The sequence below is a fragment of the Adiantum capillus-veneris genome, chromosome 8, assembly GCF_014529385.1.
Source record: "Adiantum capillus-veneris isolate H3 chromosome 8, ASM1452938v2, whole genome shotgun sequence".
Taxonomy (NCBI): Eukaryota; Viridiplantae; Streptophyta; class Polypodiopsida; order Polypodiales; family Pteridaceae; genus Adiantum; species Adiantum capillus-veneris.
Genome location: NC_140938.1, coordinates 97,923,760 through 97,943,922, shown reverse-complemented (window position 1 = coordinate 97,943,922; position 20,163 = coordinate 97,923,760). Strand labels below are relative to the sequence as shown.

The 20,163-nt window shown below is 40.9% G+C and overlaps 1 pseudogene; it reads left to right on the top strand.

Moving 5' to 3' along the window:
• Nucleotides 1-2,965: 2,965 nt before the first annotated feature.
• LOC147452618 (uncharacterized) lies at nucleotides 2,966-4,716 on the top strand (annotated as a pseudogene).
• The last annotated feature ends 15,447 nt before the right edge of the window (nucleotides 4,717-20,163 follow it).

The following is a 20,163-nucleotide window of genomic DNA, read 5'->3' as shown; positions in this document are numbered from 1 at the left end:
CTCATGGAGACCCTCACCATCCAGCTACTCTCGATGCACCCAAACTTGCATCTGCTCAAGCTGGCTACCAAAATACCTCTCTCCCTGGCGCCAGAAGCCAATCTCAACAACCCCTTGGAGATCACTCTTGTCGACGTGTTGTAGATCCTATTGTGGCTCAAAACAATTGCAAGCTGGCGTGAACGTCTCCTTCTAGCGTACGCATGCAGGACATAGATAACAAGGATAGCGCTATAGTGGTTGTATGGGATCTCCTCCACCAACATTCCAAACAAATTCTAATGGTGACGAGCTAGCATCTCGCTTATCAGCATGAGGGAATCCTGAGGTTTTTGCTGTAAAGCTTAGTTAATGCACTGCAAAACTTATCTGTGAGGGTTGGCTGGAAGAAGCGACAGGTCGCAGCAATGCACCATTTTATTTGGCATCTGCAGGCTCTGCAAAATATGCCTTGCTCCTTCCACGAGGCCCTTCAACTTGCGATACTAATTCCTCTAGGCTTGTAGAGAAAGAAAAGACACAAGCATCTCTTGCACCCTTAGAGGTTGCGCATGGCTTATAATAGCATGCGATACTTCTTGCAAGTGGACATGGCTGCACGATCCTGGCTGCACCCTGCGAGGTCACCTCCATAGTGCCATACCAATATCGTCATCCAGTTTCACCCACCCTCTAGAATGCATTATGAAGCTGCAAAAACTCTCTCTAGCCATCCACGCCGGCGTGGATAGCTAGAGGGAGATGGATTGCACGGCCTTTGAAGCTGCGTACGAATATGGTCATCAACCTTTTTCCACCCTCCAAAATGCAAATAGAACGTGGAAAAACTCTCTCTACCCATCTGTGCCGGCGCGGATGGCTAGAGGGAGTTAGGAATTTATTAGAGTTGACTCCTGCCTACTCTCTCTACCACAGTTCGGGAAAAATCATTTTTCACAACATACAAAATTCCTTTCCTTGAGTCTGCCTAGAGGAAATTTTAGAAAATAAGGGATATTTTTTGGTTTTTACACTATTTTTCTCTATTTTGGGGTGCAATTTCTCCTTTTCCCCGCAACCGGCATTTTTGAAATTGGAAACGGAACAATATTAAGTTGAGACACATTTTTCCCAAACACTGCTCTCTACCCATCCGCGCCAGCGCGGATGGCTAGAGGGAGTTAGGACTTCATTAAGAGCTGACTCCTACCTAGAGGGATTGGCAATAGTGGGGAAATGATCACCCTACTATAATGGGGTCGCACTGGGACAAAAATTATATCGTAGTTCGAGAACTCTCACTACTACCTTGTGAGAGTGGAAACGATAACCAAAGTTCACGGGTAGATGCTCGTCCACCCAACTTTCCTTGCCTTTAACGTGTAGATACCCATCCACCCCAACTTTTCTTATACCATCGTGGCCTACCTTGGCATACTATTGTCTGCAAGATTCCCCGATTTCCAAAAGTTATGGTCACATTTTCTAAACCCATTGGATGTGGCCTGCTTTTTGGGGAAGTAGCTATGTAGCTTCACATGCATGACTTAATGTGTGCATTCATACTGTGTGACCAAGGAGGCTTCATAGGGTGCAATCCATCTCCCCACTACCCCCATGCATGACTCCGTGCGTGCAATCATATTGTACATGTCACAACACCCCAACATCAAAATTCCTTTTTCCAAGATCCTCGCATTTAGACTATTGTTGTAACATCTAGGTACAAAAGAGAACGTCAACTTTTGAAGCAATAAATGAGATACAAGCTTGTGGTTATGTGATTCCCAACTACAGATGAGGGTTAGAGATCAAACCCTTGTCTGTATTTTGCACCAAAAAGTACCAAACTTGCCTCTGTTCTGAGGGGAAAGGCGTCCCTCTAGTAGGTCCTAAAACTGAGCGCCTTATTTTGAACTAATGGAGGCTTGCCACCTCGTTTGAGGGTATGAAGGTCTAGGTAGTTCGAAACCCCCCCTAAATTGATTGCATGGATAGCCAAGTTGGACCTCTCTCTCTCTCTCTCTCTCTCTCTCTCTCTCTCTCTCTCTCTCTCTCTCTCTCTCTCTCTCTCTCTCTCTCTCTCTCTCTAACAAACCATGCCAGTTTCGATGGCTAAAGAGAGATTGGCCTTCAACCTAGCTAAGCTTTGATGGCTAAAGAGAGATTGGCCTTCAACCTAACTACCCTTTATTGCTCTAAATCTACTCCTTTAAATAGCATGTCTTGAGGTAAAGACCCATTGGATAAATCTTTAAGGTCACTTGGGAATGTTTGTACCACATGAGAGCTTCACTTTCCTTCTCTCTCTCTCTCTCTCTCTCTCTCTCTCTCTCTCTCTCTCTCTCTCTCTCTCTCTAGATACACACACACATACATGTGTGTGTGTGTGTGTGCAGACATATGTATATATAAATATATTATAGGCATGATTAGAGATAGGTGCAAAGGAAAAATAAAAACTAATGTACTTGACAAAGGAGCATTATGAACATCACCATACAAAAGACCAACACATCATGGCGTGAAAATTAATAAATTTGGAAAGCTAAGAGTTGAGCTAGATGCATACTAATATTTGCTCGGTTTTGTCTTTGCTCGGAAAGACTTGCTCGGTGCGTGGTAAGACTCGTTTGAAAAAGGGAGATCACGTCTTTCGCATGTAAGTATAGCTAAGATTAAAAGTACTAAATATATCATGCCTTTATATATAAGTCTAACTTTGTCTCCTCTTTTTATTTGGGAATGTAGCTGGCTTCGTAGAGAGGGTTTTTTGGCTCGGGTTTTTCAGAGGGAATTTCAAATTGTGTCAGATCTTTTGGATGTGCTAGGCGGGGTGCCTTTGCAGCATGACTGCACTCTTGCATTCTACTTTGAAGAAATTAAATTTGAGGCGAGGCCCTATCTATTTCCAATAGAGGTGTCTCTTGGAGTGAAGACTAAGGATATCGATAAGCAGGCATTAAAGAAGGTGGATACATTGAGAATGGCATCACAATGTTTGGCTTTCAGGTGAATCACTAATTGACTTAGATATATAATATTTGTTGTTATTGTTTCTTTCATTCGTGTCACCTAATTGACCTTTGTAGATACTTAATGTTCTTGGTTACGAAGAGTATCTTGCCTGCCATGCCCTTTCTAGCTAGACAGTGGACTCAGCTAGCGATCCAAGACACAAGCATGTATCCCTCTACTATGCACACGTTGACTCCTTGCATGGGAGATAGATAATTGTCCATGGTGGATAGATATGGAGAAGGGCCATGTTCTTGGACGTGAAAGAGAGCTACAAGAGATGATATCGAAGGATGCTGCGATGAAGGTTCCTTCAGTAGACATAGTAGAAGAGAGTTGTGCAAGTATGTTTGATCATGCTCATATTTACCTATCTAAAAGTTACAGTGCTCTGATTTGAAGTTATCTATTTTAGCAATGCGCAACTCACAAAAGTAAAAGGAGAGGGTTGTGGATCAGGTCATTGACGAGGAGGTGGAGCCACCTCCAGGTAAACTACAAAAACATTTGTTAATGCTTTCCTTCCACGTGGTTGATACATGGCTTATTAAACCTCACTGTAATGTCTCAGTTGCTCCTGGCACGATCGTGGCTCGAAGGAGTATCTCTTTTGTTTATATTATGGAGTCTCCATCTCATTGTCTCTCTAGTTCTATGGATACTCGATGCATGGCTATTGTTGGGGACTACATTGCCATTGCTGCAGACTATAGGGCGGGGATCCGTAATCTTGCATGGGTCCCTGTACATGAGCATCTCGTGTGGGCACGCTCTGACTCTATCTTGTATACTCGAGGCATGAAATCAGTTTCATGGGTTGCAGATTTGATTTTCTTAGATCTTCCATTTGGTGGGTCCCTCTTAGGCTCCTCTACTTCACCTCGCTGGGACATTTTCACTGAGGATCATGTACGTGCTGGTGTTCATTTGGCATTCTCGACATTGGAGGATTCTGGATGGCTGTTGATCATGGTTTCTTTGGCAGGTCTATCTTGTTTATAGTCATGCAAAAAATTGTAATATTTGTGGTATTTATCATTGATATTTAGTTAAAATAACAGGAGAGGCCGTTGGCTGGGTGGAGAGATTTTCTCATGCTTCGGAGATGGTGGTTCATCGACGCATTGTAGTGCTCCATCATGGAGCATATGGTTATGTGGAGAGTTTTGGTGGTCGTGTGGAGGTGATACATTTGTTTTTACATCAATATTTCAACACTTTGTCTTGTTGTTTGCTCTAATCGTGTGTCTTGTTTTGCAGTGTAATTGCTCTATGCTATTTATGATTCACAGAGTGGGTATGCGTCCACCTTGTTTTGTATCAGAAAGCGCTGCCTTGTTCTCCCATCGTGGTATGCACTCTTCGGATTCTTTTATGGTGCATCACCTTCCGGAGCTCTCTCAGGCTAGATCATTATCAGGTGAGCCATTGCGAGGAGGACTGCAACGGAGCCATTCTTTCATTGCATGTTTTGTGGAGCTGCTTTGCCGACGAGGAGGTATTTGTTTGGAGCTTGGATGTGGCACAGCCCCTGTACTAGCAGCTTGCTTGGCTTCAGGACGAGCATGTGTTGCAGTCGACATTGATGAGCCACTGATTTCAGGATATGTGTTACCGTTGCTTCGCCCTAGAAAGCGGGACAGAGAGGAGGTGTCCACCTCTTTACATATTGATGATGAGAGTGACATGCCATCGCGTGTCAATCCCTTTGACGACTAGTGAGGGCCCCTCTTACTTTTGACATTGACATTGCTCTCATCTTTTTTGTCACTATTTTTGTATTAGCGCTGGTATTTATTGATCATTGATATTGCCTATATTACTTGTTTGGTGTTTAACTTCACAATCTTTTTTTAAAATGGAAGTGCATTGCCGCTCTACACAGAGCAGATGGCTAGAACCATGGCAGCAGATACGCGGTACAATTCTTGCATCCCTGAGAGGTATCAAAGACATAACGTATTCATCGATGATGAGTGTGAGTCATCATAAGAACAATGGATTTATAACATTGGTGGATGTTAAAATTCAAATTCATGTCTTGTTGTGTTCATAAGAATCTCGAGTATATCACGATGGAAACTTTTAACAGTTGATGTTCTAATATTTTGGATTGTGGATAAGTAGTATGTACTGTTTTGATGGATTTGGTTAAGGTTTAAAATCCTCATGTGAGGTGCCGTGAAGGCTTATGATTATTTTTGAAATATTGCTTCATGTACAAGGAAAACTATGTCCAATTTTTTTAAAAAGTACTATGTTTGTTTTGCTTTGTTTTTCATGAGAGGAGGCATAATGGTTATGGCCATTTTTATTATTTTTTCAAGCGGTGATAATACCACAAATACTGATGCTCTAATATTTTGGATTGTGGATAAGTAGTATGTACTGTTTTGATGGATTTGGTTAAGATTTAAAATCCTCATGTGAGGTGCCATGAAGGTTTATGGTTATTTTTGAAATAGTGCTTCATATACAAGGGAAACTATGTCCAATTTTTTTTTAAAGTACTATGTTTGTTTTGCTTTGTTTTTCGTGAGAGGAGATATAATGGTTATGACCTTTTTTATTATTTTTTTGAGCGGTGATAATACCACAACTACAGATGTTCTAATATTTTGGATTGTGGATAAGTAGTATGTACTGTTTTGATGGATTTGGTTAAGATTTAAAATTCTCATGTGAGGTGCCGTGAAGGTTTATGGTTATTTTTGAAATAGTGCTTCATATACAAGGGAAACTATGTCCAAATTTTTTTTTAAGTACTATGTTTGTTTTGCTTTGTTTTTCGTGAGAGGAGATATAATGGTTATGGCCATTTTTATTATTTTTTCGAGCGGTGATAATACCACAACTACAGATGTTCTAATATTTTGGATTTTGGACAAGTAGTATGTACTGTTTTGATGGATTTGGTTAAGTTGCTTCATGTACAAGGGAAACTATGTCCATTTTTTTAAAAAAGTACTATGTTTGTTTTGCTTTGTTTTTCGTGAGAGGAGGCATAATGGTTATGGCCATTTTTATTATTTTTTCGAGCGGTGATAATACCACAACTATAGATGTTCTAATATTCTGGATTATGGACAGATACTACGTACTCTATTGATGGATTTGGTTAAGATTTAAAATCCTCATGTGAGGTGCCGTAAAGGTTTATGGTTATTTTAGAAATATTGCTTCATATACAAGGAAAACTGTCTGTTTTTTTCAAAAGTACTATATATGTCCTGCGTAGTTTTTGGTGAGAAGTGTCATAATGATCATGGCCATTTTTTCTAGATAGGTGCCAATACCACAACATAGATCTTCGCTCGAGTTTTTCTTTGCTCGCAAAATCTTTCTCGGGGTATGGTAGGACTCGAACCTGAGAAGGCGAAGTGTGTTGATGTCTCGCGGCATCAATGTTGCCCTATGGGTGTGGGCGGAGAGAATGTAGCTGTCCTGGAAAAGCTCTATAAAAAAATCCTCGGCGGCCTCATGCAAGCACCCCATTGCACTTCGAGACCACCGGAAATTCAGGTTGTGTTGCTCGCAAATCTCACGAACAACTCTCTGGAATGGCAGTTTAGATATTGCCAATGAAATGTGCTTTTGGAGCTTACGAAGTTCGAGTAGAACGCTCATGTTCTGCTCGTATCTTCTTCTTCACATTGTTGCCCGTAACTGCGGCATGGTCTTGCCGGAATCACCTGCGATGTTGACGGTTGCACTATAGACGAGCTAGCCTAGCCCTGCGGACTAGACTGGCCAGGATAAACCTTCCTTGCTGTTTGCTTTGTGCGGGCCATAACCTAAATGAGGAGAATGCGAGGAAATATGGAAATCTAGATGTGGGTAAAAACGTAGAGTGACTAGAGACACTTCGGGAAAAACGATGAGAAAAAAAAAAGGGGGGGGGGGGGGGGGGGGGTGTTTATATTAGCGGAATAAGTATGATGCGAAGAGGCGGCTGCATTAATCATGACATTGCGAGGTATGACGGGAAGCGTGCAAGCATAATGATTATGTGCCATGTGGCACATCGGGACTCAACGCGATATTGGTGGTGTCGAAATTAGTGGCACTGCCTATTCACGGTGTGGCACGATGAGGAAAGAAGCGCCCCAACGGGTTGCCCTAGCAACAACGGTATGTCGCGACACAACGTGAGGAGGCGGATCTGAGTACTCTCGACTGGCCGTATCGCATTACGACGCGACAACAGGCTATCGCGCCAAAACGATATAGCGGTGCTTTTGTGGAGTGGCGGCACCAGTTTCGCATTGTGGCGCGATCGTTCCACGGTGGCGGCTGACACGTGGCATAATCATCACGGCGACTGCATGATGCACGGGTGGCGCAACAAAAAGGCATCGCGGCACAACACGAGGAGGCGGACCTGAGTACTCTGGACTGGCCGTATCACGTTATGACGCGACAACAAGCTGTCGCGTCAAAACGCGATAGCAGTGCTTTTCTGGAGTGGCGGCACCAGTTTTGCGTTGTGGCGTGATCGTTCCACGGTGGCTGACACGTGGCGTAATCATCATCACGACGACTGCATGATGCACGTCAATCGATGTCATCAATGTCCTCGGGAGTCCTATAAATATGACTTGCTCCCCCATTTTCCCTTTGTTTGGATGTTGTGCTATCTCGTCTATCTTCGCTTTTGAATTTCCGTTATGGACCCTTTCAATGTTGAAGCAGAGGAGGAAGTGCCTTGCTCTCAGGATGCCCCCCAAGACAAACTATATCATTTTCTATACTGCATTGGGCTTCAGCAGCGCGAGACAGAGATCAGGCCGATGTTCAATCCATATTTTTCATTGCATGAGTGGATTGTCTCCGCGCAACATTACCTATTAGGTTTTGAGCAGACCTACCAGCAGCAAACGTCCGGTGGCACTGTCGAGATACAAGGAGTTCGTTTTGTTCACATGAAGGATATCAATTCAGACTCCTCCAAGAAACACATATTTTGTAGGAGTTGCCTTAAGCTGCCAGTGCACTTGCGGATAACAGAGTACAAGTGTACACTTCATAACCGCAAGTGTCGAGTGGCTGAATATTATGCAGGTTTTATTTTATATTTGAATTTAATTTTGGATGAGCATGTTGATGCTGCAAAGGCCTCGCTAGAGGATCAGACTGGGGAGCCCAAGTTTCGGGGAAGCCTTGCCTTGCAGGTTTCAGAGGGAGTCCAGCTTCAGGAGAGTGCTTTGCCTACTAGTGTTCTACCTACCATACCTATTGGTGATTTGCAGTATGTCATGCTTAACGACATTATGGAGCTTTTTGACCTTCGAGAGGACTATTGCCTTGCCATTGTGGCACAGAATCTCGAAGAGGATGATGTTGTCATTGACCCTGAGCACGACAAGTATTCTGTTATAGATGCCCATGTAAATGACGATGAGTTCGTTGACCCCGCAAGTGCACTTGTGATGATTTACAATGATGTTGATAGGTATGAGCGCACGCTTCCAACAGAAAATGAGTTCATGGAAGTGCAAAAAAATCTAGGGATTGAAGAAATGGGTAAGGCAAGCACTTCTTCATCATCTTTGGCCTCAACCTTCAATGCGTCCACTGGAGGTCAGGGCGGCATCAACCTATGGAATGAGGACTTACTTGAGGAAGATGAAAACCGGAAGGTAATCTTTTTTATTTGCCTTACCTTTTTGGTTTCTACTTATCTCATTTCATAACTTTAATTTGTTGCAGTTGGTGGTCTATGATGATACCTTCATTCCTCCCCCTCGTGGACGAGGCATGGGAGATTTCGGGAAGAATTCCTCTCTCGGCCAATACGTAAAGAATCTTAAGTATCCGAGTTTTTTGGTCTTCCATTCGTCCTTCTCCAATGACAACGCGGAGCTACCCTTGATGACGTTGAAGACACTTTCAAGATATTTAGGAGGGGTCGTCATTAGGTGGAACGCAGATAAAATAATGCTTTTAGAAAAAAAGACCGCATTGTATATGTTTGGCCAAGGGCCAGGAATATATGGTTTGGGTAGTCGCTATTTTTTGACCCAAGCTGCATATGGTTTGGCATGCGGAATCACTGACCCTGTGCAATTACTAGAGTATGACAAGCATGCTATGTTTCACAATAAACAACCAATTGCGCATCTACCTACTGAAGAAATGTCTCTTGTGGCTGTGGAGGTGGAGACAAATGTACTGTCGACAAACGAACCTGCAGGACTAGGTTGCAAAAGACCAAGGCAAGAACAAGACGATAACACACAGCAGGCAAAAAGGCCAGAATATGTTGTAACTTTTCTTGACGAAGATGAAGAATAGAGAAGCTCCAATGTATATTGTCGATGCCAAAAAATAATACATTTTCTATCAAAACAATGAGTACATTATGTTTCTCACTTTTGTGACTGGTTGTCTTCTCTTGGCTCAAAAAATTATATTGTGTTACAATGCGCTATCTTTAGGAAGTCTCAAACAACTTGGGTCGGAGTTGTCCAAGTTTTTCCAATGCGTTCTTTTTGAAGTCGCCACTCTGCATGTTGCGATGCCGCACAAGATGCCTCCCATATTTCCTTCTTCCATCATTTGCTTGCTAATCTCATTGCTTGGCCAATCTGACTGTCTTTGACACATTCCTTTCGGTGTGTTCTATGCATAAGTTTTTGATAAGTCCATTGATGTAGTTCCTCCAAACTGTTGCCTTTGTTTGCACCACCTCTGTGACGAGTGTGGCTGAAATAGCCAGTACGGGCTTGGTAGTGAGTTTTCTCCATACCTGGTGTAGACCATATAGCCAAGCTACCACATTGCCTAGCAAACCAAGGCATGTGGTTGCATATGATATGCTCCAAAAAAGACCAGCCTATTGTTTATATGTAAATATATAACACAATTTTATCAAATAAAGTAATATACCATGTAATGAGTTATGTGTTGATTTGTCCATGCAGCTATGAAAGACCTGTGGAAAATCTCCAGAGTGTCTTGAAACAATGTATAGTTAGTATCTCTCCAAGTATTGAGCTCACAAAACTTGAATATGGAATCCAAACTTTTCGACACGTTCGCTTTGCGAGTCCTTGCTACACAATTGTCTGTGTGGTCAACCACTGCATTGTGCAGGTTTCTCCACCGGTTGTATCTCAATGTCAACCTTTCCTGAGCACTTTGGCTTTTGTGTTGTCTGCCACTTGTTGGCATCGACAAGAAGAGATGAGCTTTCACACCGCCAATAGACAACTTCTTTGGGACATGTCGACCATTCTTAGACCTCTTCTCATCTTGCTCTATTTTCACATGTCCTCCATGCAAGCCCATATCTGAGAAAACTGTTTCCAATGATAATATAGCCCTTTGTTTTGCTGATGCTGGCCGAGTGGTCCAAGCAAAACAAATGTACAGAAACATAAGTTTCTCAATGATTCTGCAGAGTGCATGCATCGTGAAAATATGTACTCTGGATAGTGGAATATCCAACACTAGGCGGAATTTAAGGTCCTTCAAGTGCATGTCTGGTGCTCTCCTCCAATTTATTTTGTCAAGACCAATGACTCCTCCCATGCAATACAAACAAGGGCTTTTACTTGTTGCTCCTTTTGAGATGTTGTACATACACTTTAGGATTTTGAGATCTCCAACCATATGCCACTCTACTGCGTATGAACCCATGCCTAATACATCGAGTGTCTTTCCATTTCTCTGTTCGCTTATGACTTCAGGAATACTTGTTTGATGGAAAACCCAGTTAAGAATATCGAAATTCTCTGCAGGCACCTGAAATGGGAAAACCAAACCAATCAAATGAAACATGTCTAACCATTTTTTTAAGCAAAAACTTGTTGATATCAAACCTTGAATGTGGCTAATAAGAAAATATTGTTTTCGGATTGCACGCTAAAGTTTCTAGGGTCGTCTGAAGCAATGCTTTCATCTAATGCTCTATTCATAAGTGTTATTGTGACACGCTCAACCTTTGTCTCTTTCACTAGCTCGCACTCATCCAGTTTAAGCACAAACTTCAAAACTCCATTGCATTCCTCTTGAGAAACCTCGAACAATTGAACAATATATATCTGCAAAGCTACTAAATCATAAAATATATTATTGTATTTGTCATAGACCACTTCCTCTGCTGATGACGATCTATACATTGCTTCAATGTGAAAAGGAGTGTCCAATGTCCGAAGGACTTCTTGGTTGACCTCCAGTCTTGTCTTTCGAATGGAGAAAGGATTTGGCAACAACGTGTGCTTGAGATTGAACTTCTTACTTTGTTGCTGCATAGTTCTGTAAACTTCTTACTTTGTTGCTGCATAGTTCTGTAAACAGAAAATTAAGTAAATGGACTATTTCCAAGTTTTCAAATGCTACACATATCCAATATACCTAAAAATTGTAGACATTTGATTTGACAGGTGAAGACAATTGATTCAAACATCAGACATACCTAAAAATTGCAGAATAACCTTTGTTGGATATTTCGGGTTCATCCAGAATTGATTGAACATCACGTGTTTGGAGTTGATTCTATTTCAAAAGAGTGTCAAGTTGCTTAGCAACAATCTTGCAGTAGCGCTTATCGTCCAAAAGTCCGGCGACATCTTTGCGTTTTAGTATGAGATCATAAGGAATTGAAGAAGTTGGTGTGTTGTTGTCAATATTTGACTGAGGATGAGCAACGATCTAAGCATAAATATGAAAAGTAAGATATAAAACTACAAATGTAAAGATGAATTAAACTTGCTTGAATGATAATCTTACTTGATTGCTTTAACCCTCTTCTTCAAACCCCCAGAACCAGCCTTCAGCTGTTCAATGTCTCGTAAGCGTTGTTCTCTTAACCGAGGATGCTTTCGTCCTTGCCTTTCAGTTGCTGAGCGCACTCTGTCACATTTTGCTTCAAGCAAAAGTTTTCTTTGTGTGCAAGGTCTCTCTCAAGCTTAAGAATATCACTTCTGGCCACCAAATGCTTGGTGTAGCCATATAAACCAGAATAACCGTCTCCTACGTAGTTCAGCAATGACGTTATGTTTCTGAACGGTGGAGTTGAGATGGTGATAGGATGCTCAGGATATATCCTTCCATCCACCCAAAGATCGACGCTTTTTTTACCTTGAAATCTGAAGTTCTCTTTTGAAGCTTCGGAAAGGATGCCTTGCTTATTCTTCTTGTGGAGGGGCTCGTATTCTCTGGACAGTTCGATATGCATATGATACACATCATTTTGACTCCTCGTCTGAGTTCTGTGTGAAGATGATAATGACATTGAGATGACTTGGTGAATTAGAAAGCTCAATACAGAGGAGAGCGCAAGAGTGGAGCAAATGGAAGAGAGCTCAAGGGAAGAGACTGCGCGCAAGCGGAAAGCAAGAGAGATGTGAATCTGAGGAGAAGAATAACATTCAATGCACCTCGTTGAGTGCCAAATCTTAGTTTTGAAAAATCCAAAAGATTGAGATAATCAGCGTTCAATTTGGAGCCATCGTATGTTATCATTGTTTGAACACTTTTTGAGAGTTTTAATAAACGTACCCCCCAAATCTGATATCCGAGGTTTTTTGAAAGTGAATATCAAAAATGAAATTAGGGACTTTTTATTATCTCTCTCTAAGCTGACCTGGCATTTCTTACAAGGCCCATTTTTAAGTCCAAACTTTTCCTAATGCTTGTAGATGCATCAAGAGTGTGGCTTGGGCTTCATCGTACTTGGATGCTTATGTGTGACTCCAAGGCATGTCGACATCTTGTCACTAGAGAGGTGGTAAGGTCACTGATGTTTTAGTGAATCTTGGTTTCATTTATTTTGTGGAAATCTTATTAATCTGATAAAATCATATTTACAATTTACATATCCAAATAGGTGCTTGATCTTAGAATGTGTCTTTGGCATCATGTCGGTCAAGATGTCCCAAGCTACGACAGAGAGTGGGGAGAATATTTTAAAGTGGTTGTTTGCAACATATTGTAGCTATATATTATATGATTGTGTTTTCCCCACAAAATTTGATGGTGAAATTGTTAGAGGTTGTGTGGAGAGAAGTAGTGTTTTTCTTGATAAGTCACTAATCTTGGATACTATTGATTTGAATCATCCTTGTATTAGTTAAGTTTGACACACTGTTTCCACTTGCAAGAGTGATGGTGTATATTTCTATGTTGGTGACAAGGTCATGTGGTTGCTGAAAACATTCACAGATTGTTGCAAATATGTCTTGAATGTGTTTGCAAGGTGTGGTGGTTTGGGGAAGGTGAGCATAAAGGACCTGAGACATTGCATGTGTTTAGAGGTAGATGATGCACTCTATTAGTGCTATCTTTCTCCCATAGTTTGTGGACTTGTGCCAAGCTAAGAGGGACGGGTTTTGTTTTTTGAGAAGATCCATACATTTGATTTTGTTACTATGATCTATGGATTATGTACTTCTTTGTCACAATTTTTTGGGTGGTAACAATGTGTGACTACATGGTTGGCGTCACTATGTTTGGCATGTCTCTATGCTGGTTTGAGAGAGATTTAAGACCACCTTGTGAGGCTATATGCCATACTTTCAATTCCTTTTTATAGAGCATACCTTTTATTTAGGTGGTAGCTAACAAAGGTCTTATTTGAAGGGTATTTTCTTTTGAACATCCTTAATCTCTTGAATAGGCCTTTGTGATAAAGGTGGAGAGGTACTTTTTAACAATTTTAAACTAAAATGAAGGAAACTCTTGCAATTTTTTTTGGTTATTTATACTTGAAAATTTAGTTTTGGATTCATATTGTTTAATTTTAGCCTATAGTTTGTGCGCAAGTTTTTTCTTCGACAAGCTCATTAGGTCCTGTTGCATTGCAAAAAAACTTTACAAAACTAAGCTAGTACAAGTGGTACATCATTATGTTTTGCATTCTCTATATGGAGCCAGGGCAAAAAAAAAGGAAGGGACAGAGCCTCCTTGTCATCCGTGCACGTGGACGACTAGGGGACTCCACCTCTCCCTTCTTTTTTTTCCCGTCTCCATAGAGATGATTGTGATGCTTATGGCTAGCATGTACATAGCCAAGGTGAAGAGTCAGCACAAAACCCTCTGATTGCAATACAAATGATAAGTCTAATTGATGATGAACGAAGCATTTGATGATCAAGGCAAGAAGCCCAAACAAGAAAAGAAACACCAAATAAAAAGATTGGTGGAATAAATGTTTGTGATTGAACAAAATAGAAGGGAGGCAAGACTTAAACGACATAGTGAGAGAAAAATGAATTAATGGATGACTACATGAGTTTGTAGCGTGCATTTTCCTTCAAAGGCAAATTTGGGGTTTTTTTGAAACACTGGGTATACATAATAGATTGCACAATCTAGCAATTGACATCCCTCACATTAAGTTTTTGTGATTTGCAAGAAATTATGGCACGTTCATGAAGTTGGCATTAGCCAAATGGTGTATAGGCCTGACCTCAAATATGGAAAGAGCAGAGTAGTGGTGGCTGAGGTCCCAACTCTATCTGAGGAACACATGAAAGTTATACTTGGGAGATCTCTTCACAAAGGTGAGTAGAAGAGGAAATCTTACCAACTCAAATATAGCAAATGATGATATTGATGCTCTCTTCAAGTGTTCTTTCACAAAAGGTCTCCGCTATGGTGTTGTCCTTACACTCTGTGATGGCCTGAAGTTCCCCTTTGATAAAGCTACTGGTGTGCTTAAGGATTTTGGTGTCGATATAATGAAAAAATAGGTTTAAAAATATTATATGCATGTGCTTAAGCTCTTTTGATCACCTGTTCACTTCCATGGTGATAATGAAAATCAGTGTCCCTAACTATTTAGGGATTTGTAGTCGATGTCTATGGAATTACAGAGGCAAGATGGATCAATGGATGGACAAGCCTTAACATAATATTTGCTTGAACTATACAAGGCTAGGGCTAGGGATGGAGATGCTTGGAGAGTTGTTGCATAGAGCCAAAACAACCTGACAACCTGGCAGTGACCTAGAGAGGCTATGATCAGGAACTGAGGATGAAGACGAAGCCAAAACGCAAGCTCCTTTGAAGCTTTGAAGGCAAAACACTACCAAAAAGATGTGAATCAAAGACATCAAAGCTTTGGAGCTTTGAAGACAACAAGCTTCAAATCCATGAACTTCCAACAAGCTACAGATCAGTGTTGCAAAACGTTGGTGTGACAGTTGTGCACAAAGTGGGATTTTTTTTAAGGTAAGGCAAGACATTGTGTTTTAGGTGTTCCTAGTGCTGAAACATGCCCTCCCTCCCCCTCCCATGCATGAGCTCGAAGCTCGTTCGCGTGTGCGCACAGATGAGTAGCGACGAGTTCATCCGTGGGAGGAGGAGGGAGGGCAAAGGGAAATTTCTTGCAAGAGAGTGAGCCACACCGACATACAAAAAAAACGTTCACAAGTTTTTTACCATCATAAATAATAAAAAAGGAAAATTCCAAAATACCCCTCTAACACTAGTTCTGTAATTGGACACTTAAGTGTCCTGTTTTCCTTCCAAGTTATGGCAATTTATTTGTCAAGCTAGAAAGAAGTTTTTTATACCTTGTTTCTACCACAGTTTGGTTATGAGGCAAAGAAAACACTGGATTTTTCTCCACGTCAATACACAATCCGTATAGATAGAATTCTGGTAAGTTCTAAGTCATAAATTTTAGTAAAATTTCAAGCTGTTTTGCCAAAAAAAAATCATAAAATTCTTATATCTTTTTTTAGAAATTGCCTTTTTTATGTTTATAAAATCCAAGTTTTTGCACTTACTGTTACAAAACAATGGAATGCACTTTAAAGACAAGTTTCCAGGTCACCCACAAGTTATAGACATAATTTCATACTTGAGCACGTGTTGAATAAGAGCATAATTTTGGTCTTCCAAAGGTCCCCTCATGGAATTGGGGCTATTTTAGTGTAATTTGACAACTACAATTGACTTTATATGTTGAAACCAAGAAACTACGTATTTTTTGGCCTCCCTAACTCAAATAAATCTCATTGCTTGAACTCTATCTTGTATTTTTTATCGTGCAAAAACTCTTGAAAATATTGATTTCTCTATAATAACATTAAAACCAAGGTTTTGGACACCTCAATTGTGTATGTACCACGTACTTTGATACATTTAGTTGATCTACATAGAAAGTTTAATATTATTTGCGGTTTTGAATGCTTATGTCCCACGAATGAAAATATCCAAGTTCTCTCTTATGCAGTTTTGAATATTTTAAATAATCCAATAATTGTTGCATACCAAAGCCCTTCTACTTGCCACCTTGAGTCCTCAATGGAAAGGGTAAGCAATGTATCACTTTCTAAAACTCACAAATACATCAAAAACATATTTTTCTTTGTATACAACGATATGCGTGAAATGGCTATATCAAACACATAGAACTTTCCATTATTTTATCTACTCCCAAATCATTTTTTTTACACGTGAAAATTTCAATTATCTATATAGCAAAATTGTGGAAAAGACACCTAACTTTCTACTAGGTCACTTCATTTTTTCTTGAGCTTATAAAGTCGATTCCTTCAAATCATCAATCATAGTCTTACGAGGGTCAATTTGATGAGTATAGTTCTTGATCATGGTAGATTCTAAAGTGCAAGGTTATATTTTTAAAAGAACCTCTAGCTAACATATTTAAACATATCAAGAGGGATTTCTTAAATAAGCCATCTAATGCAAGTAGCATTTAATTTAGATTTTTCAAAAAATGACACTTAAGTGTCCTGTTTTGGTACCAAAGTAGTGCTAAATTTGTGGAAATTCCCAAAATATCCCTCAATTTCAAAAATTCCCAAAATACCCTTGTCTCTAATTTGGTTGGATTGTTGAAGATTTTCTAATCTTTATTCCTTTTTGAAAATTGATATCTATTTTTGAGTGCTTAGCATGTCATTTGTCACAAATTGCCTCACAAAAAAAATGCAATTACATCTAGAAATAATCAAGAAATTCATCTCCAAAGCCTACATAACCAACTCGAATTCTAGTTTTAGCATCGTGTATGAAAGACAATCAGTCTTCTTATGAAAAGTTACAATTTTTTTTGTTTTTGGAGAAGTTTTGTCATAATAATCAATATCTAATTCTCCTAAATTATTTTCTCATATTAAACTGATCATTTAATGTGGGAAAGTGCCAGGGGAGAAAAAGCTAGAATATTGGTTAAGATAGCAGACCGGCCACAGTAGGGATCCAAAGGAGGTAAAATAGGGATCCAAAGGGGGGGGGGCATCTGCAAAAGAGCCATGTGCAACAATGGGCTAAAAAGACCCTAAGGTTTAGCCCATTAAGACTTCCAAAATGCTAAGGTTCTAAAATTCAAAGGTTGTGTCCAAAGGTCAAACCTAGGGGAAATTGGATACTTTGTGTGTACCAAAAACAGTATTTGCAATCCCTACATGGGAGGGGGTGAGCCCTTCTTCTAGGGGATGAGAGAGAAAGTCACACACACACACACAGGCTCCCTTTACACAAAGGGAATTAGGGACACATGTCAGCTCCCTAGCCCAGATGCCCACAAGGTGTGCCCAATTCCTATTGGATGGCCTTGGAGGTGGACCAATGAAATTTAAACTAGAGTAAATCTAGTTTAATTAATTTAAAAAACAGTTAGTAAAAGAACCAATGAGAATTAAGTCTCCTAGAAGACTATTGGGCAGTCTCCCAAGGGGTCCAATGAGCGTTCAGGAGCCCAATGGCTTGCCTGATTCCTATTGGCCAGGAGGCAAAGGGGTCCAATGAGAGTTTAGTTTAATTATTTAATTACCTAAAGCTCTCACAAAAGGGGAAAGGGGGACACATGTCAAAAGGCTATCACTTATGCTGCTTAATGGTGATAGGCTAGCCCTGGGGAGGTCCAATGGGATGAGAGCAAGAGCATTTAGCAAGAGGGCTCACCCAAGAGAGAGAGAGAGAGAGAGAGAGAGAGAGAGAGAGAGGGGGCTGATTTTTGCAAGGCATTATAACACACACACTCACACACAGTCTAGGGGTGAAGCAAAGAAGACTATCTCTTCCCAAGCTTTAATGGAGAGCTCATCACCTACTCCAAGCTTGTGAGATAGAAGCCTACATCAACACTCTCTTGGCATGTGGATGCAAATCCAACCAAGATCCAAGCTTCAATGCATGCTCATCTCCTCTACCAAGCTAATTACTAAGCTAAGCTATGCTAATATGAGTGATTATGTGAGGAGATGTACATCTTTCTCGTAAGATACTCCTTCTTCCTCTCATTCTACTCTCATACCCTGCTAGCTCTCACCATCTTCGAAGGTGTGTGAGGTCTTGGGTCTGAGAACAGGGATAATTCAAGTTGTGTTTGCTAAGTGTTTTGCTTAGTGCATGAAGCTTTCATCTTCATTGCACTAGCTAGTCTTGAAGGAACACAAAGAATTGTATTGTACAATGTCTCTCTTGATGGGAGAAACCATAATACAAAGCCTTTTGGAGGGGGGACCGGCTCCATGCAAATCCGGTCCTCAACTGTTGTCATTAGCTAATTTCTCTTTCTTTTGAAAGTATTGTCGATGCTATCTAACTGGGTGTTATGCGTTTTGTTGCTCTCTCCACCCAAGCACTCTTGTAATTCTCATTAGGAATCTATTCTAATGAAATGCCCACTATGTTCATGCTAATTTCCGCTACACATAAGTTATTAGGCCATTAAATGTTACATTGGTATCAGAGCTCAAGGTTTCTCTTTTCTTGCTCAAGAAGGGAGGTCCTCAAGCTAGCTACAAATGGTTGGTATTATTAATTGCCTCTGAGTAAGTAGAATAGGGATTTTTTAGCCTTGCAGTGCGCCTGCCTTCGTGCAGTTAACGGGGCATCACCGTCGAGAGCTATGGACTTAATAGTGGAGTCCTACGGGGCTTGCCTACGGCTTAACCACTATTGAGCTATTAGAAGCTTGACAGGAGCCGGTGCTATTTTATAAAGGGGTAAAGAGGAGTAGCAACTAGGGCTTGAAGTGCCAAAGTACATCTAAAAAGTTTACACCTAAAGGTTGTTAGAATGGCGGACAATAGTAAAGAGAGTGAAATTAATGTTGATAACTTTGATTTTGCTCATGAGCAAGCTACTAATGATGCTTCAATGCTTGTTAACTATCTTGTTACTAGACTTCAACAAGCCATGGGCAATCTGTCTCTCCAAAGTGAAGTGCAACGGCAGCATCGTGCTCACGGGATTCTCCAAGCTCATCACCATGACAAGAGAACACCTAGGAAGCCTCCTTGTGAGACTACCAAAAGAGGTCTCTCTCCGATTCGGGAAGAAGAAGAGAATCCATACGAAGGGCTCAATAATTTACTTCTTGATGATGCATCTCCTTCCCAAAGGAGAACTCAAGAGCCTCCACCGAAGCAACGAGAAAGAAGCGAGTCTCCTGCCACCTTGGCAGAGATGGCTCCACGAAGACGGCGGGCTAAACGCTCTCCATCACCACCAAAGCGGAGAAGACCATCACACTCTTCTCCACGCCATAATTCAAAGAGGGATGATAAAAAGCAAGAGAAGAAAAAGGCGAGAAAGAGGACACCCTCTTCTCCATCTTCTTCATCCTCTTCCTCTTATGAAAGCTATGGTGAAGACGACAAAGATCAAGACAAGAAAAAGGCGAGAAAGAGGTCACCCTCTTCTCCACCTTCTTCAAATTCTTCACCTTCTGAAGAAAGTGATGGTGCAACCTTTGAACCATCAAAAATATGAGGCCATAGGAAATCCTATGCCGCATGGAAGAGGTCATCCAAGCTGAAGAAATTCAAAGAGGGAGGGAAGAGCATCTCTTTCATTACCTATGCTGGTACCTTTGGTGCTACGGACAAAGTCTTGGCCTTTATCCAACAATTCGATGCGGCGTTTGGAGATGAGGGCTTCACGGAGTCCTCTAAGCTACGCCATGTAGCTATGCACTTTCAAAAGTCCGCCAGACAATGGTGGTCTAGCCTACGAGCCAACGGTGAAGCTCCACGAACATGGAAAACTTTAAGAGCTTCCATTATGAAGCAGTTTTTGGCCACCGATGCCAAAGACAAAGTACTCACCGAATGGCGAAGCTTAAAGCTCTCTCCCAATGAATCCATCCACAAATATGTAGACAAGTTTTGGGACCTACAACTCAAAGCCACTGTCTTCAAAAAGTTGGATTTTGGAGAGCAAAAGCAACAATTTTGTGCG